The sequence below is a fragment of the Lithobates pipiens genome, unplaced genomic scaffold, assembly GCF_037356315.1.
Source record: "Lithobates pipiens isolate NorthernLeopardFrog02 unplaced genomic scaffold, aLitPip1_a1.2 Scaffold_8, whole genome shotgun sequence".
NCBI classification, from domain to species: Eukaryota; Metazoa; Chordata; class Amphibia; order Anura; family Ranidae; genus Lithobates; species Lithobates pipiens.
The window spans coordinates 43331074-43358008 of NW_027507903.1; positions in this window are offsets into that span (position 1 = coordinate 43331074).

Consider the following 26935-nt stretch of genomic DNA (forward strand, 5'->3'; position numbering starts at 1 on the left):
TCTCTGTGCGGCCAGTGGAAAGCGGTCACTCTCTCTGTGCGGCCAGTGGGAAGCGGTCACTCTCTCTGTGCGGCCAGTGGGAAGCGGTCACTCTCTCTGTGCGGCCAGTGGGAAGCGGTCACTCTCTCTGTGCGGCCAGTGGGAAGCGGTCACTCTCTCTGTGTGGGCCGTGGGAAGCGGTCACTCTCTCTGTGCGGCCAGTGGGAAGCGGTCACTCTCTCTGTGCGGGCAGTGGGAAGCGGTCACTCTCTCTGTGCGGGCCGTGGGAAGCGGTCACTCTCTGTGCGGGCAGTGGGAAGCGGTCACTCTCTCTGTGCGGGCCGTGGGAAGCGGTCACTCTCTCTGTGCGGCCAGTGGGAAGCGGTCACTCTCTCTGTGCGGCCAGTGGGAAGCGGTCACTCTCTCTGTGCGGCCAGTGGGAAGCGGTCTCTCTGTGTGGGTCGTGGGAAGCGGTCACTCTCTCTGTGCGGGCAGTGGCAAGCGGTCACTCTCTCTGTGCGGGCAGTGGCAAGCGGTCACTCTCTCTGTGCGGCCAGTGGGAAACGGTCACTCTCTCTGTGCGGCCAGTGGGAAGCGGTCACTCTCTCTGTGCGGCCAGTGGGAAGCGGTCACTCTCTCTTTGCGGCCAGTGGGAAGCGGTCACTCTCTCTGTGCGGCCAGTGGGAAGCGGTCACTCTCTGTGCGGCCAGTGGGAAGCGGTCACTCTCTCTGTGCGGCCAGTGGGAAGCGGTCACTCTCTCTGTGCGGCCAGTGGGAAGCGGTCACTCTCTGTGCAGGCAGTGTGAAACGGTCACTCTCTGTGCGGGCAGTGTGAAACGGTCACTCTCTGTGTGGGTAGTGGGAAGCGGTCACTCTCTGTGCGGGCAGTGGGAAGCGGTCACTCTCTCTGTGCGGGCAGTGGGAAGCGGTCACTCTCTCTGTGCGGGCAGTGGGAAGCGGTCACTCTCTCTGTGCGGGCAGTGGGAAACGGTCACTCTCTCTGTGCGGGCAGTGGGAAGTGGTCACTCTCTCTGTGCGGGCAGTGGGAAGCGGTCACTCTCTCTGTGCGGGCAGTGGGAAGCGGTCACTCTCTCTGTGCGGGCAGTGGGAAACGGTCACTCTCTCTGTGCGGCCAGTGGGAAGCGGTCACTCTCTCTGTGCGGCCAGTGGGAAGCGGTCACTCTCTCGGTGCGGCCAGTGGGAAGCGGTCACTCTCTCTGTGTGGGCCGTGGGAAGCGGTCACTCTCTCTGTGCGGCCAGTGGGAAGCGGTCACCCTCTCTGTGCGGGCAGTGGCAAACGATCACTCTCTCTGTGCGGGCAGTGGCAAGCGGTCACTCTCTCTGTGCGGGCAGTGGCAAGCGGTCACTCTCTCTGTGCGGCCAGTGGGAAGCGGTCACTCTCTCTGTGCGGCCAGTGGGAAGCGGTCACTCTCTCTGTGCGGCCAGTGGGAAGCGGTCACTCTCTGTGCGGGCAGTGTGAAGCGGTCACTCTCTGTGCGGGCAGTGTGAAGCGGTCACTCTCTGTGCGGGCAGTGGGAAGCGGTCACTCTCTCTGTGCGGGCAGTGGGAAGCGGTCACTCTCTCTGTGCGGCCAGTGGGAAGCGGTCACTCTCTCTGTGCGGCCAGTGGGAAGCGGTCACTCTCTCTGTGCGGGCAGTGGGAAGCGGTCACTCTCTCTGTGCGGCCAGTGGGAAACGGTCACTCTCTCTGTGCGGCCAGTGGGAAGCGTTCACTCTCTCTGTGAGGCCAGTGGGAAGCGGTCACTCTCTCTGTGCGGGCAGTGGGAAGCGGTCACTCTCTCTGTGCGGGCAGTGGGAAACGGTCACTCTCTCTGTGCGGGCAGTGGGAAGCGGTCACTCTCTCTGTGCGGCCAGTGGGAAGCGGTCACTCTCTCTGTGCGGGCAGTGGGAAACGGTCACTCTCTCTGTGCGGCCAGTGGGAAGCGGTCACTCTCTCTGTGCGGCCAGTGGGAAGCGGTCACTCTCTCTGTGCGGCCAGTGGGAAGCGGTCACTCTCTCTGTGCGGGCTGTGGGAACCGGTCACTCTCTCTGTGCGGCCAGTGGGAAGCGGTCACTCTCTCTGTGCGGGCAGTGGCAAACGGTCACTCTCTCTGTGCGGGCAGTGGCAAGCGGTCACTCTCTCTGTGCGGCCAGTGGCAAGCGGTCACTCTCTCTGTGCGGCCAGTGGGAAGCGGTCACTCTCTCTGTGCGGCCAGTGGGAAGCGGTCACTCTCTCTGTGTGGCCAGTGGGAAGCGGTCACTCTCTGTGCGGGCAGTGTGAAGCGGTCACTCTCTGTGCGGGCAGTGTGAAGCGGTCACTCTCTGTGCGGGTAGTGGGAAGCGGTCACTCTCTGTGCGGGCAGTGGGAAGCGGTCACTCTCTCTGTGCGGGCAGTGGGAAGTGGTCACTCTCTCTGTGCGGGCAGTGGGAAGCGGTCACTCTCTCTGTGCGGGCAGTGGAAAGCGGTCACTCTCTCTGTGCGGCCAGTGGGAAACGGTCACTCTCTCTGTGCGGCCAGTGGGAAGCGTTCACTCTCTCTGTGCGGCCAGTGGGAAGCGGTCACTCTCTCTGTGCGGCCAGTGGGAAGCGGTCACTCTCTCTGTGTGGGCCGTGGAAGCGGTCACTCTCTCTGTGCGGCCAGTGGGAAGCGGTCACTCTCTCTGTGCGGGCAGTGCCAAGCGGTCACTCTCTCTGTGCGGGCAGTGCCAAGCGGTCACTCTCTCTGTGCGGGCAGTGCCAAGCGGTCACTCTCTATGTGCGGCCAGTGGCAAGCGGTCACTCTCTCTGTGCGGCCAGTGGCAAGCGGTCACTCTCTCTGTGCGGCCAGTGGGAAGCGGTCACTCTCTCTGTGCGGCCAGTGGGAAGCGGTCACTCTCTCTGTGCGGCCAGTGGGAAGCGGTCACTCTCTCTGTGCGGCCAGTGGGAAGCGGTCACTCTCTCTGTGCGGCCAGTGGGAAGCGGTCACTCTCTCTGTGGGGCCAGTGGGAAGCGGTCACTCTCTGTGCAGGCAGTGTTAAGCGGTCACTCTCTGTGCGGGCAGTGTGAAACGGTCACTCTCTGTGCGGGTAGTGGGAAGCGGTCACTCTCTGTGCGGGCAGTGGGAAGCTGTCACTCTCTCTGTGCGGGCAGTGGGAAGCGGTCACTCTCTCTGTGCGGGCAGTGGGAAACGGTCACTCTCTCTGTGCGGGCAGTGGGAAGCGGTCACTCTCTCTGTGCGGGCAGTGGGAAGCGGTCACTCTCTCTGTGCGGGCAGTGGGAAACGGTCACTCTCTCTGTGCGGCCAGTGGGAAGCGGTCACTCTCTCTGTGCGGCCAGTGGGAAGCGGTCACTCTCTCTGTGCGGCCAGTGGGAAGCGGTCACTCTCTCTGTGTGGGCCGTGGGAAGCGGTCACTCTCTCTGTGCGGCCAGTGGGAAGCGGTCACTCTCTCTGTGCGGGCAGTGGCAAACGGTCACTCTCTCTGTGCGGGCAGTGGCAAGCGGTCACTCTCTCTGTGCGGGCAGTGGCAAGCGGTCACTCTTTGTGTGCGGCCAGTGGGAAGCGGTCACTCTCTCTGTGCGGCCAGTGGGAAGCGGTCACTCTCTCTGTGCGGCCAGTGGGAAGCGGTCACTCTCTGTGCGGGCAGTGTGAAGCTGTCACTCTCTGTGCGGGCAGTGTGAAGCGGTCACTCTCTGTGCGGGTAGTGGGAAGCGGTCACTCTCTGTGCGGGCAGTGGGAAGCGGTCACTCTCTCTGTGCGGGCAGTGGGAAGCGGTCACTCTCTCTGTGCGGCCAGTGGGAAGCGGTCACTCTCTCTGTGCGGCCAGTGGGAAGCGGTCACTCTCTCTGTGTGGGCCGTGGGAAGCGGTCACTCTCTCTGTGCGGCCAGTGGGAAGCGGTCACTCTCTCTGTGCGGGCAGTGGCAAACGGTCACTCTCTCTGTGCGGGCAGTGGCAAGCAGTCACTCTCTCTGTGCGGGCAGTGGCAAGCGGTCACTCTCTCTGTGCGGCCAGTGGGAAGCGGTCACTCTCTCTGTGCGGCCAGTGGGAAGCGGTCACTCTCTCTGTGCGGCCAGTGGGAAGCGGTCACTCTCTGTGCGGGCAGTGGGAAGCGGTCACTCTCTGTGCGGGCAGTGTGAAGCGGTTACTCTCTGTGCGGGCAGTGGGAAGCGGTCACTCTCTGTGCGGGCAGTGGGAAGCGGTCACTCTCTCTGTGCGGGCAGTGGGAAGTGGTCACTCTCTCTGTGCGGGCAGTGGGAAGCGGTCACTCTCTCTGTGCGGGCAGTGGAAAGCGGTCACTCTCTCTGTGCGGCCAGTGGGAAACGGTCACTATCTCTGTGCGGCCAGTGGGAAGCGTTCACTCTCTCTGTGCGGCCAGTGGGAAGCGGTCACTCTCTCTGTGCGGCCAGTGGGAAGCGGTCACTCTCTCTGTGTGGGCCGTGGAAGCGGTCACTCTCTCTGTGCGGCCAGTGGGAAGCGGTCACTCTCTCTGTGCGGGCAGTGCCAAGCGGTCACTCTCTCTGTGCGGGCAGTGGCAAGCGGTCACTCTCTCTGTGCGGGCAGTGCCAAGCGGTCACTCTCTATGTGCGGCCAGTGGCAAGCGGTCACTCTCTCTGTGCGGCCAGTGGCAAGCGGTCACTCTCTCTGTGCGGCCAGTGGGAAGCGGTCACTCTCTCTGTGCGGCCAGTGGGAAGCGGTCACTCTCTCTGTGCGGCCAGTGGGAAGCGGTCACTCTCTCTGTGCGGCCAGTGGGAAGCGGTCACTCTCTCTGTGCGGCCAGTGGGAAGCGGTCACTCTCTCTGTGCGGCCAGTGGGAAGCGGTCACTCTCTCTGTGCGGCCAGTGGGAAGCGGTCACTCTCTCTGTGCGGCCAGTGGGAAGCGGTCACTCTCTCTGTGGGGCCAGTGGGAAGCGGTCACTCTCTGTGCAGGCAGTGTTAAGCGGTCACTCTCTGTGCGGGCAGTGTGAAACGGTCACTCTCTGTGCGGGTAGTGGGAAGCGGTCACTCTCTGTGCGGGCAGTGGGAAGCTGTCACCCTCTCTGTGCGGGCAGTGGGAAGCGGTCACTCTCTCTGTGCGGGCAGTGGGAAACGGTCACTCTCTCTGTGCGGGCAGTGGGAAGCGGTCACTCTCTCTGTGCGGGCAGTGGGAAACGGTCACTCTCTCTGTGCGGCCAGTGGGAAGCGGTCACTCTCTCTGTGCGGCCAGTGGGAAGCGGTCACTCTCTCTGTGCGGCCAGTGGGAAGCGGTCACTCTCTCTGTGTGGGCCGTGGGAAGCGGTCACTCTCTCTGTGCGGCCAGTGGGAAGCGGTCACTCTCTCTGTGCGGGCAGTGGCAAACGGTCACTCTCTCTGTGCGGGCAGTGGCAAGCGGTCACTCTCTCTGTGCGGGCAGTGGCAAGCGGTCACTCTTTGTGTGCGGCTAGTGGGAAGCGGTCACTCTCTCTGTGCGGCCAGTGGGAAGCGGTCACTCTCTCTGTGCGGCCAGTGGGAAGCGGTCACTCTCTGTGCGGGCAGTGTGAAGCTGTCACTCTCTGTGCGGGCAGTGTGAAGCGGTCACTCTCTGTGCGGGTAGTGGGAAGCGGTCACTCTCTGTGCGGGCAGTGGGAAGCGGTCACTCTCTCTGTGCGGGCATTGGGAAGCAGTCACTCTCTCTGTGCGGCCAGTGGGAAGCGGTCACTCTCTCTGTGCGGCCAGTGGGAAGCGGTCACTCTCTCTGTGCGGCCAGTGGGAAGCGGTCACTCTCTCTGTGCGGCCAGTGGGAAGCGGTCACTCTCTCTGTGCGGGCAGTGGGAAGCGGTCACTCTCTCTGTGCGGCCAGTGGGAAACGGTCACTCTCTCTGTGCGGCCAGTGGGAAGCGTTCACTCTCTCTGTGCGGCCAGTGGGAAGCGGTCACTCTCTCTGTGCGGGCAGTGGGAAGCGGTCACTCTCTCTGTGCGGGCAGTGGGAAACGGTCACTCTCTCTGTGCGGGCAGTGGGAAGCGGTCACTCTCTCTGTGCGGCCAGTGGGAAGCGGTCACTCTCTCAGTGCGGGCAGTGGGAAACGGTCACTCTCTCTGTGCGGCCAGTGGGAAGCGGTCACTCTCTCTGTGCGGGCAGTGGAAAGCGGTCACTCTCTCTGTGCGGCCAGTGGGAAACGGTCACTCTCTCTGTGCGGCCAGTGGGAAGCGTTCACTCTCTCTGTGCGGCCAGTGGGAAGCGGTCACTCTCTCTGTGCGGCCAGTGGGAAGCGGTCACTCTCTCTGTGTGGGCCGTGGAAGCGGTCACTCTCTCTGTGCGGCCAGTGGGAAGCGGTCACTCTCTCTGTGCGGGCAGTGCCAAGCGGTCACTCTCTCTGTGCGGGCAGTGGCAAGCGGTCACTCTCTCTGTGCGGGCAGTGCCAAGCGGTCACTCTCTATGTGCGGCCAGTGGCAAGCGGTCACTCTCTCTGTGCGGCCAGTGGCAAGCGGTCACTCTCTCTGTGCGGCCAGTGGGAAGCGGTCACTCTCTCTGTGCGGCCAGTGGGAAGCGGTCACTCTCTCTGTGCGGCCAGTGGGAAGCGGTCACTCTCTCTGTGCGGCCAGTGGGAAGCGGTCACTCTCTCTGTGCGGCCAGTGGGAAGCGGTCACTCTCTCTGTGCGGCCAGTGGGAAGCGGTCACTCTCTCTGTGCGGCCAGTGGGAAGCGGTCACTCTCTCTGTGGGGCCAGTGGGAAGCGGTCACTCTCTGTGCAGGCAGTGTTAAGCGGTCACTCTCTGTGCGGGCAGTGTGAAACGGTCACTCTCTGTGCGGGTAGTGGGAAGCGGTCACTCTCTGTGCGGGCAGTGGGAAGCTGTCACTCTCTCTGTGCGGGCAGTGGGAAGCGGTCACTCTCTCTGTGCGGGCAGTGGTAAACGGTCACTCTCTCTGTGCGGGCAGTGGGAAGTGGTCACTCTCTCTGTGCGGGCAGTGGGAAGCGGTCACTCTCTCTGTGCGGGCAGTGGGAAGCGGTCACTCTCTCTGTGCGGGCAGTGGGAAACGGTCACTCTCTCTGTGCGGCCAGTGGGAAGCGGTCACTCTCTCTGTGCGGCCAGTGGGAAGCGGTCACTCTCTCTGTGCGGCCAGTGGGAAGCGGTCACTCTCTCTGTGTGGGCCGTGGGAAGCGGTCACTCTCTCTGTGCGGCCAGTGGGAAGCGGTCACTCTCTCTGTGCGGGCAGTGGCAAACGGTCACTCTCTCTGTGCGGGCAGTGGCAAGCGGTCACTCTCTCTGTGCGGGCAGTGGCAAGCGGTCACTCTTTGTGTGCGGCCAGTGGGAAGCGGTCACTCTCTCTGTGCGGCCAGTGGGAAGCGGTCACTCTCTCTGTGCGGCCAGTGGGAAGCGGTCACTCTCTGTGCGGGCAGTGTGAAGCTGTCACTCTCTGTGCGGGCAGTGTGAAGCGGTCACTCTCTGTGCGGGTAGTGGGAAGCGGTCACTCTCTGTGCGGGCAGTGGGAAGCGGTCACTCTCTCTGTGCGGGCAGTGGGAAGCGGTCACTCTCTCTGTGCGGCCAGTGGGAAGCGGTCACTCTCTCTGTGCGGCCAGTGGGAAGCGGTCACTCTCTCTGTGTGGGCCGTGGGAAGCGGTCACTCTCTCTGTGCGGCCAGTGGGAAGCGGTCACTCTCTCTGTGCGGGCAGTGGCAAACGGTCACTCTCTCTGTGCGGGCAGTGGCAAGCAGTCACTCTCTCTGTGCGGGCAGTGGCAAGCGGTCACTCTCTCTGTGCGGCCAGTGGGAAGCGGTCACTCTCTCTGTGCGGCCAGTGGGAAGCGGTCACTCTCTCTGTGCGGCCAGTGGGAAGCGGTCACTCTCTGTGCGGGCAGTGGGAAGCGGTCACTCTCTGTGCGGGCAGTGTGAAGCGGTTACTCTCTGTGCGGGTAGTGGGAAGCGGTCACTCTCTGTGCGGGCAGTGGGAAGCGGTCACTCTCTCTGTGCGGGCAGTGGGAAGTGGTCACTCTCTCTGTGCGGGCAGTGGGAAGCGGTCACTCTCTCTGTGCGGGCAGTGGAAAGCGGTCACTCTCTCTGTGCGGCCAGTGGGAAACGGTCACTATCTCTGTGCGGCCAGTGGGAAGCGTTCACTCTCTCTGTGCGGCCAGTGGGAAGCGGTCACTCTCTCTGTGCGGCCAGTGGGAAGCGGTCACTCTCTCTGTGTGGGCCGTGGAAGCGGTCACTCTCTCTGTGCGGCCAGTGGGAAGCGGTCACTCTCTCTGTGCGGGCAGTGCCAAGCGGTCACTCTCTCTGTGCGGGCAGTGGCAAGCGGTCACTCTCTCTGTGCGGGCAGTGCCAAGCGGTCACTCTCTATGTGCGGCCAGTGGCAAGCGGTCACTCTCTCTGTGCGGCCAGTGGCAAGCGGTCACTCTCTCTGTGCGGCCAGTGGGAAGCGGTCACTCTCTCTATGCGGCCAGTGGGAAGCGGTCACTCTCTCTGTGCGGCCAGTGGGAAGCGGTCACTCTCTCTGTGCGGCCAGTGGGAAGCGGTCACTCTCTCTGTGCGGCCAGTGGGAAGCGGTCACTCTCTCTGTGCGGCCAGTGGGAAGCGGTCACTCTCTCTGTGCGGCCAGTGGGAAGCGGTCACTCTCTCTGTGCGGCCAGTGGGAAGCGGTCACTCTCTCTGTGGGGCCAGTGGGAAGCGGTCACTCTCTGTGCAGGCAGTGTTAAGCGGTCACTCTCTGTGCGGGCAGTGTGAAACGGTCACTCTCTGTGCGGGTAGTAGGAAGCGGTCACTCTCTGTGCGGGCAGTGGGAAGCTGTCACCCTCTCTGTGCGGGCAGTGGGAAACGGTCACTCTCTCTGTGCGGGCAGTGGGAAGCGGTCACTCTCTCTGTGCGGGCAGTGGGAAGCGGTCACTCTCTCTGTGCGGGCAGTGGGAAACGGTCACTCTCTCTGTGCGGCCAGTGGGAAGCGGTCACTCTCTCTGTGCGGCCAGTGGGAAGCGGTCACTCTCTCTGTGCGGCCAGTGGGAAGCGGTCACTCTCTCTGTGTGGGCCGTGGGAAGCGGTCACTCTCTCTGTGCGGCCAGTGGGAAGCGGTCACTCTCTCTGTGCGGGCAGTGGCAAACGGTCACTCTCTCTGTGCGGGCAGTGGCAAGCGGTCACTCTCTCTGTGCGGGCAGTGGCAAGCGGTCACTCTTTGTGTGCGGCTAGTGGGAAGCGGTCACTCTCTCTGTGCGGCCAGTGGGAAGCGGTCACTCTCTCTGTGCGGCCAGTGGGAAGCGGTCACTCTCTGTGCGGGCAGTGTGAAGCTGTCACTCTCTGTGCGGGCAGTGTGAAGCGGTCACTCTCTGTGCGGGTAGTGGGAAGCGGTCACTCTCTGTGCGGGCAGTGGGAAGCGGTCACTCTCTCTGTGCGGGCAGTGGGAAGCGGTCACTCTCTCTGTGCGGCCAGTGGGAAGCGGTCACTCTCTCTGTGCGGCCAGTGGGAAGCGGTCACTCTCTCTGTGTGGGCCGTGGGAAGCGGTCACTCTCTCTGTGCGGCCAGTGGGAAGCGGTCACTCTCTCTGTGCGGGCAGTGGCAAACGGTCACTCTCTCTGTGCGGGCAGTGGCAAGCGGTCACTCTCTCTGTGCGGGCAGTGGCAAGCGGTCACTCTCTCTGTGCGGCCAGTGGGAAGCGGTCACTCTCTCTGTGCGGGCAGTGGGAAGCGGTCACTCTCTCTGTGCGGCCAGTGGGAAGCGGTCACTCTCTGTGCGGGCAGTGTGAAGCGGTCACTCTCTGTGCGGGCAGTGTGAAGCGGTCACTCTCTGTGCGGGTAGTGGGAAGCGGTCACTCTCTCTGTGCGGGCAGTGGGAAGCGGTCACTCTCTCTGTGCGGGCAGTGGGAAGCGGTCACTCTCTCTGTGCGGCCAGTGGGAAGCGGTCACTCTCTCTGTGCGGGCAGTGGGAAGCGGTCACTCTCTCTGTGCGGCCAGTGGGAAGCGGTCACTCTCTCTGTGCGGGCAGTGGGAAGCGGTCACTCTCTCTGTGCGGCCAGTGGGAAACGGTCACTCTCTCTGTGCGGCCAGTGGGAAGCGGTCACTCTCTCTGTGCGGGCAGTGGGAAGCGGTCACTCTCTCTGTGCGGGCAGTGGGAAACGGTCACTCTCTCTGTGCGGGCAGTGGGAAGCGGTCACTCTCTCTGTGCGGCCAGTGGGAAGCGGTCAGTCTCTCTGTGCGGGCAGTGGGAAACGGTCACTATCTCTGTGCGGCCAGTGGGAAGCGGTCACTCTCTCTGTGCGGCCAGTGGGAAGCGTTCACTCTCTCTGTGCGGCCAGTGGGAAGCGGTCACTCTCTCTGTGCGGGCCGTGGGAACCGGTCACTCTCTCTGTGCGGCCAGTGGGAAGCGGTCACTCTCTCTGTGCGGGCAGTGGCAAACGGTCACTCTCTCTGTGCGGGCAGTGGCAAGCGGTCACTCTCTCTGTGCGGCCAGTGGCAAGCGGTCACTCTCTCTGTGCGGCCAGTGGGAAGCGGTCACTCTCTCTGTGCGGCCAGTGGGAAGCGGTCACTCTCTCTGTGCGGCCAGTGGGAAGCGGTCACTCTCTGTGCGGGCAGTGTGAAGCGGTCACTCTCTGTGCGGGCAGTGTGAAGCGGTCACTCTCTGTGCGGGTAGTGGGAAGCGGTCACTCTCTGTGCGGGCAGTGGGAAGCGGTCACTCTCTCTGTGCGGGCAGTGGGAAGTGGTCACTCTCTCTGTGCGGGCAGTGGGAAGCGGTCACTCTCTCTGTGCGGGCAGTGGAAAGCGGTCACTCTCTCTGTGCGGCCAGTGGGAAACGGTCACTCTCTCTGTGCGGCCAGTGGGAAGCGTTCACTCTCTCTGTGCGGCCAGTGGGAAGCGGTCACTCTGTGCGGCCAGTGGGAAGCAGTCACTCTCTCTGTGTGGGCCGTGGAAGCGGTCACTCTCTCTGTGCGGCCAGTGGGAAGCGGTCACTCTCTCTGTGCGGGCAGTGCCAAGCGGTCACTCTCTCTGTGCGGGCAGTGGCAAGCGGTCACTCTCTCTGTGCGGGCAGTGCCAAGCGGTCACTCTCTATGTGCGGCCAGTGGCAAGCGGTCACTCTCTCTGTGCGGCCAGTGGCAAGCGGTCACTCTCTCTGTGCGGCCAGTGGGAAGCGGTCACTCTCTCTGTGCGGCCAGTGGCAAGCGGTCACTCTCTCTGTGCGGCCAGTGGGAAGCGGTCACTCTCTCTGTGCGGCCAGTGGGAAGCGGTCACTCTCTCTGTGCGGCCAGTGGGAAGCGGTCACTCTCTCTGTGCGGCCAGTGGGAAGCGGTCACTCTCTCTGTGTGGGCCGTGGGAAGCGGTCACTCTCTCTGTGCGGCCAGTGGGAAGCGGTCACTCTCTCTGTGCGGGCAGTGGCAAACGGTCACTCTCTCTGTGCGGGCAGTGGCAAGCGGTCACTCTCTCTGTGCGGGCAGTGGCAAGCGGTCACTCTCTCTGTGCGGCCAGTGGGAAGCGGTCACTCTCTCTGTGCGGCCAGTGGGAAGCGGTCACTCTCTGTGCGGGCAGTGTGAAGCGGTCACTCTCTGTGCGGGCAGTGTGAAGCGGTCACTCTCTGTGCGGGTAGTGGGAAGCGGTCACTCTCTGTGCGGGCAGTGGGAAGCGGTCACTCTCTCTGTGCGGGCAGTGGGAAGTGGTCACTCTCTCTGTGCGGGCAGTGGGAAGCGGTCACTCTCTCTGTGCGGGCAGTGGAAAGCGGTCACTCTCTCTGTGCGGCCAGTGGGAAACGGTCACTCCCTCTGTGCGGCCAGTGGGAAGCGTTCACTCTCTCTGTGCGGCCAGTGGGAAGCGGTCACTCTCTCTGTGCGGCCAGTGGGAAGCGGTCACTCTCTCTGTGTGGGCCGTGGAAGCGGTCACTCTCTCTGTGCGGCCAGTGGGAAGCGGTCACTCTCTCTGTGCGGGCAGTGCCAAGCGGTCACTCTCTCTGTGCGGGCAGTGGCAAGCGGTCACTCTCTCTGTGCGGGCAGTGCCAAGCGGTCACTCTCTATGTGCGGCCAGTGGCAAGCGGTCACTCTCTCTGTGCGGCCAGTGGCAAGCGGTCACTCTCTCTGTGCGGCCAGTGGGAAGCGGTCACTCTCTCTGTGCGGCCAGTGGGAAGCGGTCACTCTCTCTGTGCGGCCAGTGGGAAGCGGTCACTCTCTCTGTGCGGCCAGTGGGAAGCGGTCACTCTCTCTGTGCGGCCAGTGGGAAGCGGTCACTCTCTCTGTACGGCCAGTGGGAAGCGGTCACTCTCTCTGTGTGGGCCGTGGGAAGCGGTCACTCTCTCTGTGCGGCCAGTGGGAAGCGGTCACTCTCTCTGTGCGGGCAGTGGCAAACGGTCACTCTCTCTGTGCGGGCAGTGGCAAGCGGTCACTCTCTCTGTGCGGGCAGTGGCAAGCGGTCACTCTCTCTGTGCGGCCAGTGGGAAGCGGTCACTCTCTCTATGCGGCCAGTGGGAAGCGGTCACTCTCTCTGTGCGGCCAGTGGGAAGCGGTCACTCTCTCTGTGCGGCCAGTGGGAAGCGGTCACTCTCTCTGTGCGGCCAGTGGGAAGCGGTCACTCTCTCTGTGCGGCCAGTGGGAAGCGGTCACTCTCTCTGTGCGGCCAGTGGGAAGCGGTCACTCTCTCTGTGCGGCCAGTGGGAAGCGGTCACTCTCTCTGTGGGGCCAGTGGGAAGCGGTCACTCTCTGTGCAGGCAGTGTTAAGCGGTCACTCTCTGTGCGGGCAGTGTGAAACGGTCACTCTCTGTGCGGGTAGTGGGAAGCGGTCACTCTCTGTGCGGGCAGTGGGAAGCTGTCACCCTCTCTGTGCGGGCAGTGGGAAGCGGTCACTCTCTCTGTGCGGGCAGTGGGAAACGGTCACTCTCTCTGTGCGGGCAGTGGGAAGCGGTCACTCTCTCTGTGCGGGCAGTGGGAAACGGTCACTCTCTCTGTGCGGCCAGTGGGAAGCGGTCACTCTCTCTGTGCGGCCAGTGGGAAGCGGTCACTCTCTCTGTGCGGCCAGTGGGAAGCGGTCACTCTCTCTGTGTGGGCCGTGGGAAGCGGTCACTCTCTCTGTGCGGCCAGTGGGAAGCGGTCACTCTCTCTGTGCGGGCAGTGGCAAACGGTCACTCTCTCTGTGCGGGCAGTGGCAAGCGGTCACTCTCTCTGTGCGGGCAGTGGCAAGCGGTCACTCTTTGTGTGCGGCTAGTGGGAAGCGGTCACTCTCTCTGTGCGGCCAGTGGGAAGCGGTCACTCTCTCTGTGCGGCCAGTGGGAAGCGGTCACTCTCTGTGCGGGCAGTGGGAAGCGGTCACTCTCTCTGTGCGGCCAGTGGGAAGCGGTCACTCTCTCTGTGGGGCCAGTGGGAAGCGGTCACTCTCTGTGCAGGCAGTGTTAAGCGGTCACTCTCTGTGCGGGCAGTGTGAAACGGTCACTCTCTGTGCGGGTAGTGGGAAGCGGTCACTCTCTGTGCGGGCAGTGGGAAGCTGTCACCCTCTCTGTGCGGGCAGTGGGAAGCGGTCACTCTCTCTGTGCGGGCAGTGGGAAACGGTCACTCTCTCTGTGCGGGCAGTGGGAAGCGGTCACTCTCTCTGTGCGGGCAGTGGGAAACGGTCACTCTCTCTGTGCGGCCAGTGGGAAGCGGTCACTCTCTCTGTGCGGCCAGTGGGAAGCGGTCACTCTCTCTGTGCGGCCAGTGGGAAGCGGTCACTCTCTCTGTGTGGGCCGTGGGAAGCGGTCACTCTCTCTGTGCGGCCAGTGGGAAGCGGTCACTCTCTCTGTGCGGGCAGTGGCAAACGGTCACTCTCTCTGTGCGGGCAGTGGCAAGCGGTCACTCTCTCTGTGCGGGCAGTGGCAAGCGGTCACTCTTTGTGTGCGGCTAGTGGGAAGCGGTCACTCTCTCTGTGCGGCCAGTGGGAAGCGGTCACTCTCTCTGTGCGGCCAGTGGGAAGCGGTCACTCTCTGTGCGGGCAGTGTGAAGCTGTCACTCTCTGTGCGGGCAGTGTGAAGCGGTCACTCTCTGTGCGGGTAGTGGGAAGCGGTCACTCTCTGTGCGGGCAGTGGGAAGCGGTCACTCTCTCTGTGCGGGCAGTGGGAAGCGGTCACTCTCTCTGTGCGGCCAGTGGGAAGCGGTCACTCTCTCTGTGCGGCCAGTGGGAAGCGGTCACTCTCTCTGTGTGGGCCGTGGGAAGCGGTCACTCTCTCTGTGCGGCCAGTGGGAAGCGGTCACTCTCTCTGTGCGGGCAGTGGCAAACGGTCACTCTCTCTGTGCGGGCAGTGGCAAGCGGTCACTCTCTCTGTGCGGGCAGTGGCAAGCGGTCACTCTCTCTGTGCGGCCAGTGGGAAGCGGTCACTCTCTCTGTGCGGGCAGTGGGAAGCGGTCACTCTCTCTGTGCGGCCAGTGGGAAGCGGTCACTCTCTGTGCGGGCAGTGTGAAGCGGTCACTCTCTGTGCGGGCAGTGTGAAGCGGTCACTCTCTGTGCGGGTAGTGGGAAGCGGTCACTCTCTGTGCGGGCAGTGGGAAGCGGTCACTCTCTCTGTGCGGGCAGTGGGAAGCGGTCACTCTCTCTGTGCGGCCAGTGGGAAGCGGTCACTCTCTCTGTGCGGGCAGTGGGAAGCGGTCACTCTCTCTGTGCGGCCAGTGGGAAGCGGTCACTCTCTCTGTGCGGGCAGTGGGAAGCGGTCACTCTCTCTGTGCGGCCAGTGGGAAACGGTCACTCTCTCTGTGCGGCCAGTGGGAAGCGGTCACTCTCTCTGTGCGGGCAGTGGGAAGCGGTCACTCTCTCTGTGCGGGCAGTGGGAAACGGTCACTCTCTCTGTGCGGGCAGTGGGAAGCGGTCACTCTCTCTGTGCGGCCAGTGGGAAGCGGTCAGTCTCTCTGTGCGGGCAGTGGGAAACGGTCACTATCTCTGTGCGGCCAGTGGGAAGCGGTCACTCTCTCTGTGCGGCCAGTGGGAAGCGTTCACTCTCTCTGTGCGGCCAGTGGGAAGCGGTCACTCTCTCTGTGCGGGCCGTGGGAACCGGTCACTCTCTCTGTGCGGCCAGTGGGAAGCGGTCACTCTCTCTGTGCGGGCAGTGGCAAACGGTCACTCTCTCTGTGCGGGCAGTGGCAAGCGGTCACTCTCTCTGTGCGGCCAGTGGCAAGCGGTCACTCTCTCTGTGCGGCCAGTGGGAAGCGGTCACTCTCTCTGTGCGGCCAGTGGGAAGCGGTCACTCTCTCTGTGCGGCCAGTGGGAAGCGGTCACTCTCTGTGCGGGCAGTGTGAAGCGGTCACTCTCTGTGCGGGCAGTGTGAAGCGGTCACTCTCTGTGCGGGTAGTGGGAAGCGGTCACTCTCTGTGCGGGCAGTGGGAAGCGGTCACTCTCTCTGTGCGGGCAGTGGGAAGTGGTCACTCTCTCTGTGCGGGCAGTGGGAAGCGGTCACTCTCTCTGTGCGGGCAGTGGAAAGCGGTCACTCTCTCTGTGCGGCCAGTGGGAAACGGTCACTCTCTCTGTGCGGCCAGTGGGAAGCGTTCACTCTCTCTGTGCGGCCAGTGGGAAGCGGTCACTCTGTGCGGCCAGTGGGAAGCAGTCACTCTCTCTGTGTGGGCCGTGGAAGCGGTCACTCTCTCTGTGCGGCCAGTGGGAAGCGGTCACTCTCTCTGTGCGGGCAGTGCCAAGCGGTCACTCTCTCTGTGCGGGCAGTGGCAAGCGGTCACTCTCTCTGTGCGGGCAGTGCCAAGCGGTCACTCTCTATGTGCGGCCAGTGGCAAGCGGTCACTCTCTCTGTGCGGCCAGTGGCAAGCGGTCACTCTCTCTGTGCGGCCAGTGGGAAGCGGTCACTCTCTCTGTGCGGCCAGTGGGAAGCGGTCACTCTCTCTGTGCGGCCAGTGGGAAGCGGTCACTCTCTCTGTGCGGCCAGTGGGAAGCGGTCACTCTCTCTGTGCGGCCAGTGGGAAGCGGTCACTCTCTCTGTGCGGCCAGTGGGAAGCGGTCACTCTCTCTGTGTGGGCCGTGGGAAGCGGTCACTCTCTCTGTGCGGCCAGTGGGAAGCGGTCACTCTCTCTGTGCGGGCAGTGGCAAACGGTCACTCTCTCTGTGCGGGCAGTGGCAAGCGGTCACTCTCTCTGTGCGGGCAGTGGCAAGCGGTCACTCTCTCTGTGCGGCCAGTGGGAAGCGGTCACTCTCTCTGTGCGGCCAGTGGGAAGCGGTCACTCTCTGTGCGGGCAGTGTGAAGCGGTCACTCTCTGTGCGGGCAGTGTGAAGCGGTCACTCTCTGTGCGGGTAGTGGGAAGCGGTCACTCTCTGTGCGGGCAGTGGGAAGCGGTCACTCTCTCTGTGCGGGCAGTGGGAAGTGGTCACTCTCTCTGTGCGGGCAGTGGGAAGCGGTCACTCTCTCTGTGCGGGCAGTGGAAAGCGGTCACTCTCTCTGTGCGGCCAGTGGGAAACGGTCACTCTCTCTGTGCGGCCAGTGGGAAGCGTTCACTCTCTCTGTGCGGCCAGTGGGAAGCGGTCACTCTCTCTGTGCGGCCAGTGGGAAGCGGTCACTCTCTCTGTGTGGGCCGTGGAAGCGGTCACTCTCTCTGTGCGGCCAGTGGGAAGCGGTCACTCTCTCTGTGCGGGCAGTGCCAAGCGGTCACTCTCTCTGTGCGGGCAGTGGCAAGCGGTCACTCTCTCTGTGCGGGCAGTGCCAAGCGGTCACTCTCTATGTGCGGCCAGTGGCAAGCGGTCACTCTCTCTGTGCGGCCAGTGGCAAGCGGTCACTCTCTCTGTGCGGCCAGTGGGAAGCGGTCACTCTCTCTGTGCGGCCAGTGGGAAGCGGTCACTCTCTCTGTGCGGCCAGTGGGAAGCGGTCACTCTCTCTGTGCGGCCAGTGGGAAACGGTCACTCTCTCTGTGCGGCCAGTGGGAAGCGGTCACTCTCTCTGTACGGCCAGTGGGAAGCGGTCACTCTCTCTGTGTGGGCCGTGGGAAGCGGTCACTCTCTCTGTGCGGCCAGTGGGAAGCGGTCACTCTCTCTGTGCGGGCAGTGGCAAACGGTCACTCTCTCTGTGCGGGCAGTGGCAAGCGGTCACTCTCTCTGTGCGGGCAGTGGCAAGCGGTCACTCTCTCTGTGCGGCCAGTGGGAAGCGGTCACTCTCTCTGTGCGGCCAGTGGGAAGCGGTCACTCTCTGTGCGGGCAGTGTGAAGCGGTCACTCTCTGTGCGGGCAGTGTGAAGCGGTCACTCTCTGTGCGGGTAGTGGGAAGCGGTCACTCTCTGTGCGGGCAGTGGGAAGCGGTCACTCTCTCTGTGCGGGCAGTGGGAAGTGGTCACTCTCTCTGTGCGGGCAGTGGGAAGCGGTCACTCTCTCTGTGCGGGCAGTGGCAAGCGGTCACTCTCTCTGTGCGGGCAGTGGCAAGCGGTCACTCTTTGTGTGCGGCTAGTGGGAAGCGGTCACTCTCTCTGTGCGGCCAGTGGGAAGCGGTCACTCTCTCTGTGCGGCCAGTGGGAAGCGGTCACTCTCTGTGCGGGCAGTGTGAAGCTGTCACTCTCTGTGCGGGCAGTGTGAAGCGGTCACTCTCTGTGCGGGTAGTGGGAAGCGGTCACTCTCTCTGTGCGGGCAGTGGGAAGCGGTCACTCTCTCTGTGCGGGCAGTGGGAAGCGGTCACTCTCTCTGTGCGGCCAGTGGGAAGCGGTCACTCTCTCTGTGCGGCCAGTGGGAAGCGGTCACTCTCTCTGTGTGGGCCGTGGGAAGCGGTCACTCTCTCTGTGCGGCCAGTGGGAAGCGGTCACTCTCTCTGTGCGGGCAGTGGCAAACGGTCACTCTCTCTGTGCGGGCAGTGGCAAGCGGTCACTCTCTCTGTGCGGGCAGTGGCAAGCGGTCACTCTCTCTGTGCGGCCAGTGGGAAGCGGTCACTCTCTCTGTGCGGGCAGTGGGAAGCGGTCACTCTCTCTGTGCGGCCAGTGGGAAGCGGTCACTCTCTGTGCGGGCAGTGTGAAGCGGTCACTCTCTGTGCGGGCAGTGTGAAGCGGTCACTCTCTGTGCGGGTAGTGGGAAGCGGTCACTCTCTGTGCGGGCAGTGGGAAGCGGTCACTCTCTCTGTGCGGGCAGTGGGAAGCGGTCACTCTCTCTGTGCGGCCAGTGGGAAGCGGTCACTCTCTCTGTGCGGGCAGTGGGAAGCGGTCACTCTCTCTGTGCGGCCAGTGGGAAGCGGTCACTCTCTCTGTGCGGGCAGTGGGAAGCGGTCACTCTCTCTGTGCGGCCAGTGGGAAACGGTCACTCTCTCTGTGCGGCCAGTGGGAAGCGGTCACTCTCTCTGTGCGGGCAGTGGGAAGCGGTCACTCTCTCTGTGCGGGCAGTGGGAAACGGTCACTCTCTCTGTGCGGGCAGTGGGAAGCGGTCACTCTCTCTGTGCGGCCAGTGGGAAGCGGTCAGTCTCTCTGTGCGGGCAGTGGGAAACGGTCACTATCTCTGTGCGGCCAGTGGGAAGCGGTCACTCTCTCTGTGCGGCCAGTGGGAAGCGTTCACTCTCTCTGTGCGGCCAGTGGGAAGCGGTCACTCTCTCTGTGCGGGCCGTGGGAACCGGTCACTCTCTCTGTGCGGCCAGTGGGAAGCGGTCACTCTCTCTGTGCGGGCAGTGGCAAACGGTCACTCTCTCTGTGCGGGCAGTGGCAAGCGGTCACTCTCTCTGTGCGGCCAGTGGCAAGCGGTCACTCTCTCTGTGCGGCCAGTGGGAAGCGGTCACTCTCTCTGTGCGGCCAGTGGGAAGCGGTCACTCTCTCTGTGCGGCCAGTGGGAAGCGGTCACTCTCTGTGCGGGCAGTGTGAAGCGGTCACTCTCTGTGCGGGCAGTGTGAAGCGGTCACTCTCTGTGCGGGTAGTGGGAAGCGGTCACTCTCTGTGCGGGCAGTGGGAAGCGGTCACTCTCTCTGTGCGGGCAGTGGGAAGTGGTCACTCTCTCTGTGCGGGCAGTGGGAAGCGGTCACTCTCTCTGTGCGGGCAGTGGAAAGCGGTCACTCTCTCTGTGCGGCCAGTGGGAAACGGTCACTCTCTCTGTGCGGCCAGTGGGAAGCGTTCACTCTCTCTGTGCGGCCAGTGGGAAGCGGTCACTCTGTGCGGCCAGTGGGAAGCAGTCACTCTCTCTGTGTGGGCCGTGGAAGCGGTCACTCTCTCTGTGCGGCCAGTGGGAAGCGGTCACTCTCTCTGTGCGGGCAGTGCCAAGCGGTCACTCTCTCTGTGCGGGCAGTGGCAAGCGGTCACTCTCTCTGTGCGGGCAGTGCCAAGCGGTCACTCTCTATGTGCGGCCAGTGGCAAGCGGTCACTCTCTCTGTGCGGCCAGTGGGAAGCGGTCACTCTCTCTGTGCGGCCAGTGGGAAGCGGTCACTCTCTCTGTGCGGCCAGTGGGAAGCGGTCACTCTCTCTGTGCGGCCAGTGGGAAGCGGTCACTCTCTCTGTGCGGCCAGTGGGAAGCGGTCACTCTCTCTGTGCGGCCAGTGGGAAGCGGTCACTCTCTCTGTGTGGGCCGTGGGAAGCGGTCACTCTCTCTGTGTGGGCCGTGGGAAGCGGTCACTCTCTCTGTGCGGCCAGTGGGAAGCGGTCACTCTCTCTGTGCGGGCAGTGGCAAACGGTCACTCTCTCTGTGCGGGCAGTGGCAAGCGGTCACTCTCTCTGTGCGGGCAGTGGCAAGCGGTCACTCTCTCTGTGCGGCCAGTGGGAAGCGGTCACTCTCTCTGTGCGGCCAGTGGGAAGCGGTCACTCTCTGTGCGGGCAGTGTGAAGCGGTCACTCTCTGTGCGGGCAGTGTGAAGCGGTCACTCTCTGTGCGGGTAGTGGGAAGCGGTCACTCTCTGTGCGGGCAGTGGGAAGCGGTCACTCTCTCTGTGCGGGCAGTGGGAAGTGGTCACTCTCTCTGTGCGGGCAGTGGGAAGCGGTCACTCTCTCTGTGCGGGCAGTGGAAAGCGGTCACTCTCTCTGTGCGGCCAGTGGGAAACGGTCACTCTCTCTGTGCGGCCAGTGGGAAGCGTTCACTCTCTCTGTGCGGCCAGTGGGAAGCGGTCACTCTCTCTGTGCGGCCAGTGGGAAGCGGTCACTCTCTCTGTGTGGGCCGTGGAAGCGGTCACTCTCTCTGTGCGGCCAGTGGGAAGCGGTCACTCTCTCTGTGCGGGCAGTGCCAAGCGGTCACTCTCTCTGTGCGGGCAGTGGCAAGCGGTCACTCTCTCTGTGCGGGCAGTGCCAAGCGGTCACTCTCTATGTGCGGCCAGTGGCAAGCGGTCACTCTCTCTGTGCGGCCAGTGGCAAGCGGTCACTCTCTCTGTGCGGCCAGTGGGAAGCGGTCACTCTCTCTGTGCGGCCAGTGGGAAGCGGTCACTCTCTCTGTGCGGCCAGTGGGAAGCGGTCACTCTCTCTGTGCGGCCAGTGGGAAGCGGTCACTCTCTCTGTGCGGCCAGTGGGAAGCGGTCACTCTCTCTGTACGGCCAGTGGGAAGCGGTCACTCTCTCTGTGTGGGCCGTGGGAAGCGGTCACTCTCTCTGTGCGGCCAGTGGGAAGCGGTCACTCTCTCTGTGCGGGCAGTGGCAAACGGTCACTCTCTCTGTGCGGGCAGTGGCAAGCGGTCACTCTCTCTGTGCGGGCAGTGGCAAGCGGTCACTCTCTCTGTGCGGCCAGTGGGAAGCGGTCACTCTCTCTGTGCGGCCAGTGGGAAGCGGTCACTCTCTGTGCGGGCAGTGTGAAGCGGTCACTCTCTGTGCGGGCAGTGTGAAGCGGTCACTCTCTGTGCGGGTAGTGGGAAGCGGTCACTCTCTGTGCGGGCAGTGGGAAGCGGTCACTCTCTCTGTGCGGGCAGTGGGAAGTGGTCACTCTCTCTGTGCGGGCAGTGGGAAGCGGTCACTCTCTCTGTGCGGGCAGTGGAAAGCGGTCACTCTCTCTGTGCGGCCAGTGGGAAGCGGTCACTCTCTCTGTGCGGGCAGTGGGAAACGGTCACTCTCTCTGTGCGGCCAGTGGGAAGCGGTCACTCTCTCTGTGCGGCCAGTGGGAAGCGGTCACTCTCTCTGTGCGGCCAGTGGGAAGCGGTCACTCTCTCTGTGTGGGCCGTGGGAAGCGGTCACTCTCTCTGTGCGGCCAGTGGGAAGCGGTCACTCTCTCTGTGCGGGCAGTGGCAAGCGGTCACTCTCTCTGTGCGGGCAGTGGCAAGCGGTCACTCTCTCTGTGCGGGCAGTGGCAAGCGGTCACTCTCTCTGTGCGGCCAGTGGGAAGCGGTCACTCTCTCTGTGCGGCCAGTGGGAAGCGGTCACTCTCTCTGTGCGGCCAGTGGGAAGCGGTCACTCTCTGTGCGGGCAGTGTGAAGCGGTCACTCTCTGTGCGGGCAGTGTGAAGCGGTCACTCTCTGTGCGGGTAGTGGGAAGCGGTCACTCTCTGTGCGGGCAGTGGGAAGCGGTCACTCTCTCTGTGCGGGCAGTGGGAAGCGGTCACTCTCTCTGTGCGGCCAGTGGGAAGCGGTCACTCTCTCTGTGCGGGCAGTGGGAAGCGGTCACTCTCTCTGTGCGGCCAGTGGGAAACGGTCACTCTCTCTGTGCGGCCAGTGGGAAGCGTTCACTCTCTCTGTGCGGCCAGTGGGAAGCGGTCACTCTCTCTGTGCGGGCAGTGGGAAGCGGTCACTCTCTCTGTGCGGGCAGTGGGAAACGGTCACTCTCTCTGTGCGGGCAGTGGGAAGCGGTCACTCTCTCTGTGCGGGCAGTGGGAAGCGGTCACTCTCTCTGTGCGGGCAGTGGGAAACGGTCACTCTCTCTGTGCGGCCAGTGGGAAGCGGTCACTCTCTCTGTGCGGCCAGTGGGAAGCGGTCACTCTCTCTGTGCGGGCCGTGGGAACCGGTCACTCTCTCTGTGCGGCCAGTGGGAAGCGGTCACTCTCTCTGTGCGGGCAGTGGCAAACGGTCACTCTCTCTGTGCGGGCAGTGGCAAGCGGTCACTCTCTCTGTGCGGGCAGTGGCAAGCGGTCACTCTCTCTGTGCGGCCAGTGGGAAGCGGTCACTCTCTCTGTGCGGCCAGTGGGAAGCGGTCACTCTCTCTGTGCGGGCAGTGGAAAGCGGTCACTCTCTCTGTGCGGCCAGTGGGAAGCGGTCACTCTCTCTGTGCGGGCAGTGGGAAACGGTCACTCTCTCTGTGCGGGCAGTGGGAAACGGTCACTCTCTCTGTGCGGCCAGTGGGAAGCGGTCACTCTCTCTGTGCGGCCAGTGGGAAGCGGTCACTCTCTCTGTGTGGGCCGTGGGAAGCGGTCACTCTCTCTGTGCGGCCAGTGGGAAGCGGTCACTCTCTCTGTGCGGGCAGTGGCAAGCGGTCACTCTCTCTGTGCGGGCAGTGGCAAGCGGTCACTCTCTCTGTGCGGGCAGTGGCAAGCGGTCACTCTCTCTGTGCGGCCAGTGGGAAGCGGTCACTCTCTCTGTGCGGCCAGTGGGAAGCGGTCACTCTCTCTGTGCGGCCAGTGGGAAGCGGTCACTCTCTGTGCGGGCAGTGTGAAGCGGTCACTCTCTGTGCGGGCAGTGTGAAGCGGTCACTCTCTGTGCGGGTAGTGGGAAGCGGTCACTCTCTGTGCGGGCAGTGGGAAGCGGTCACTCTCTCTGTGCGGGCAGTGGGAAGCGGTCACTCTCTCTGTGCGGCCAGTGGGAAGCGGTCACTCTCTCTGTGCGGGCAGTGGGAAGCGGTCACTCTCTCTGTGCGGCCAGTGGGAAACGGTCACTCTCTCTGTGCGGCCAGTGGGAAGCGTTCACTCTCTCTGTGCGGCCAGTGGGAAGCGGTCACTCTCTCTGTGCGGGCAGTGGGAAGCGGTCACTCTCTCTGTGCGGGCAGTGGGAAACGGTCACTCTCTCTGTGCGGGCAGTGGGAAGCGGTCACTCTCTCTGTGCGGGCAGTGGGAAGCGGTCACTCTCTCTGTGCGGGCAGTGGGAAACGGTCACTCTCTCTGTGCGGCCAGTGGGAAGCGGTCACTCTCTCTGTGCGGCCAGTGGGAAGCGGTCACTCTCTCTGTGCGGGCCGTGGGAACCGGTCACTCTCTCTGTGCGGCCAGTGGGAAGCGGTCACTCTCTCTGTGCGGGCAGTGGCAAACGGTCACTCTCTCTGTGCGGGCAGTGGCAAGCGGTCACTCTCTCTGTGCGGGCAGTGGCAAGCGGTCACTCTCTCTGTGCGGCCAGTGGGAAGCGGTCACTCTCTCTGTGCGGCCAGTGGGAAGCGGTCACTCTCTCTGTGCGGCCAGTGGGAAGCGTTCACTCTCTGTGCGGGCAGTGTGAAGCGGTCACTCTCTGTGCGGGCAGTGTGAAGCGGTCACTCTCTGTGCGGGCAGTGGGAAGCGGTCACTCTCTCTGTGCGGGCAGTGGGAAGCGGTCACTCTCTCTGTGCAGGCAGTGGGAAACGGTCACTCTCTCTGTGCGGGCAGTGGGAAGTGGTCACTCTCTCTGTGCGGGCAGTGGGAAGCGGTCACTCTCTCTGTGCGGGCAGTGGGAAGCGGTCACTCTCTCTGTGCGGGCAGTGGGAAACGGTCACTCTCTCTGTGCGGCCAGTGGGAAGCGGTCACTCTCTCTGTGCGGCCAGTGGGAAGCGGTCACTCTCTCTGTGCGGCCAGTGGGAAGCGGTCACTCTCTCTGTGTGGGCCGTGGGAAGCGGTCACTCTCTCTGTGCGGCCAGTGGGAAGCGGTCACTCTCTCTGTGCGGGCAGTGGCAAACGGTCACTCTCTCTGTGCGGGCAGTGGCAAGCGGTCACTCTCTCTGTGCGGGCAGTGGCAAGCGGTCACTCTCTCTGTGCGGCCAGTGGGAAGCGGTCACTCTCTCTGTGCGGCCAGTGGGAAGCGGTCACTCTCTCTGTGCGGCCAGTGGGAAGCGGTCACTCTCTGTGCGGGCAGTGTGAAGCGGTCACTCTCTGTGCGGGCAGTGTGAAGCGGTCACTCTCTGTGCGGGTAGTGGGAAGCGGTCACTCTCTGTGCGGGCAGTGGGAAGCGGTCACTCTCTCTGTGCGGGCAGTGGGAAGCGGTCACTCTCTCTGTGCGGCCAGTGGGAAGCGGTCACTCTCTCTGTGCGGGCAGTGGGAAGCGGTCACTCTCTCTGTGCGGCCAGTGGGAAACGGTCACTCTCTCTGTGCGGCCAGTGGGAAGCGTTCACTCTCTCTGTGCGGCCAGTGGGAAGCGGTCACTCTCTCTGTGCGGGCAGTGGGAAGCGGTCACTCTCTCTGTGCGGGCAGTGGGAAACGGTCACTCTCTCTGTGCGGGCAGTGGGAAGCGGTCACTCTCTCTGTGCGGGCAGTGGGAAGCGGTCACTCTCTCTGTGCGGGCAGTGGGAAACGGTCACTCTCTCTGTGCGGCCAGTGGGAAGCGGTCACTCTCTCTGTGCGGCCAGTGGGAAGCGGTCACTCTCTCTGTGCGGGCCGTGGGAACCGGTCACTCTCTCTGTGCGGCCAGTGGGAAGCGGTCACTCTCTCTGTGCGGGCAGTGGCAAACGGTCACTCTCTCTGTGCGGGCAGTGGCAAGCGGTCACTCTCTCTGTGCGGGCAGTGGCAAGCGGTCACTCTCTCTGTGCGGCCAGTGGGAAGCGGTCACTCTCTCTGTGCGGCCAGTGGGAAGCGGTCACTCTCTCTGTGCGGCCAGTGGGAAGCGTTCACTCTCTGTGCGGGCAGTGTGAAGCGGTCACTCTCTGTGCGGGCAGTGTGAAGCGGTCACTCTCTGTGCGGGCAGTGGGAAGCGGTCACTCTCTCTGTGCGGGCAGTGGGAAGCGGTCACTCTCTCTGTGCAGGCAGTGGGAAACGGTCACTCTCTCTGTGCGGGCAGTGGGAAGTGGTCACTCTCTCTGTGCGGGCAGTGGGAAGCGGTCACTCTCTCTGTGCGGGCAGTGGGAAGCGGTCACTCTCTCTGTGCGGGCAGTGGGAAACGGTCACTCTCTCTGTGCGGCCAGTGGGAAGCGGTCACTCTCTCTGTGCGGCCAGTGGGAAGCGGTCACTCTCTCTGTGTGGGCCGTGGGAAGCGGTCACTCTCTCTGTGCGGCCAGTGGGAAGCGGTCACTCTCTGTGCGGGCAGTGTGAAGCGGTCACTCTCTCTGTGCGGGCAGTGGCAAGCGGTCACTCTCTCTGTGCGGGCAGTGGCAAGCGGTCACTCTCTCTGTGCGGGCAGTGGGAAGCGGTCACTCTCTCTGTGCGGGCAGTGGGAAGCGGTCACTCTCTCTGTGCGGCCAGTGGGAAGCGGTCACTCTCTGTGCGGGCAGTGTGAAGCGGTCACTCTCTGTGCGGGCAGTGTGAAGCGGTCACTCTCTGTGCGGGTAGTGGGAAGCGGTCACTCTCTGTGCGGGCAGTGGGAAGCGGTCACTCTCTCTGTGCGGGCAGTGGGAAGCGGTCACTCTCTCTGTGCGGCCAGTGGGAAGCGGTCACTCTCTCTGTGCGGGCAGTGGGAAGCGGTCACTCTCTCTGTGCGGCCAGTGGGAAACGGTCACTCTCTCTGTGCGGCCAGTGGGAAGCGGTCACTCTCTGCGCGGGCAGTGTGAAGCGGTCACTCTCTGTGCGGGCAGTGTGAAGCGGTCCCTCCCTGTGCAGGCAATAGAGAGAGACTGCATGATTGCCCCAGAGAGACTGAGAAAGAGAGCTTGCCCCTTCCCCACACCCAGTACAAAGACCAATAAGACTACAGGAAGATGAAGACTAAAGACTTTGCTGTCACTGCTGCCACACTAAGTGCTACCTGTGGAGTGTAGAGCTTCTCTGGTGAGTGAGCACCACACCACTCGGCAAGCCAAGCCAGCAGAGTAGCCGAGAGTCACTGCGATTTCAGCAGACTAAGCCCGCAAGTCCTGCTTTCTCCCCGGCATGACCACCAGATTCACCAGGGTGCAGACTCCTCCTGTGTCAATTGCGGGTAGTGAGAAAAGCACATGCAGGTGCACACCGGAGCACCAGTCAGATTAAGGGCATCGTGGGCCTGGTCATGCAGAGGAGCAGGTTTAGGAGTGGCAGGGATATGAGGCAAGTAATGTCATATCTCAGCTCTCCTCTTACTGGCCACCCTCCCATGTTTCCAGGAGCCTGTGCTAGCTTGTGCCCAGACTTGGTCGCAGTCACACAGGTGTAATGCTAGGGAAGCCCGGCACTTGATTTACTAAGCATCCATAAGAGCCGTGTGTGGGTGTGCGCTCTGAAATGAAAGTTTTCAAGCCATCAGAATATAGCTTAGCAGCCAGCAGTGATCGCAAAAGAATAAAGACACGCTGGTTGTATTGTCAGTTGATAGATCGAATTCTGTGCAACCAGTCTACACATAGATTGATTGAAATTTCTGCTGAACAGGCAGAATTTCAATCTGTCTTTACAGGCACTTTACATGCGTTTTAGTGCTAAAAATAGCGCCTGTAAACTGCCTCTCATGCCACCCCAATGTGAAAGCCCCCGAAAGCTCTCACAATGGGGTGGTGCACTTGCAGGGCATTCTGAAAAGTCCTGCAAGCAGCATTATTGGGGCGGTTTGGGAGATGTTCCCTGCCCACTGAAATGAGCAACACAGGCGGTTTTAACCCTTTCTTGAGCCGCTAGCGGAGGTTAAAAGTGCCCCGCTAGCGCCGCTAAAATGAGCAGCTCTTTAGCACTACTGCCCACACCGCCCCAGTGTGAAAGTATCCTTGGATATTAGATGTGCAAACAATAAGTTGAGAGCACATCTAGTGCCTACAGAGAGTAATGGAAATGAGTTCAAAGTGAACCGTATCTTTACCTGCAGGGATTGGCATTTAGAGGGTTAAAACAGGCAGGGATGGAATGTAATATCAACTCCTCACTGCCTGTCAAATGCCTCTGAAAAGTGACCTGAGCATGGATTACTTTTTAGAGGAGTGGCTGCTGCAAGTGAATACAAGCCTTTAGTGTGCTGCAGTTTGGCTGCAGTGCGGGTGTACTGGCAGCTTTCATAGTCCCCCAGACTTCCCTCACACTTTTTTTTAGGGTGCACATTTTTGCTGCATTTTCTGGAATTGCACCAAAGAAGCAGCATGCAGGATGTTTTGTGCACTTTCAGAACATGCAGTAAAAATGTGCAACCTCTATGGGACCGGGGGCAACATGCAGGAAGACTGCCAGGACACCAGCACTGCAGCCAAACCGCAGC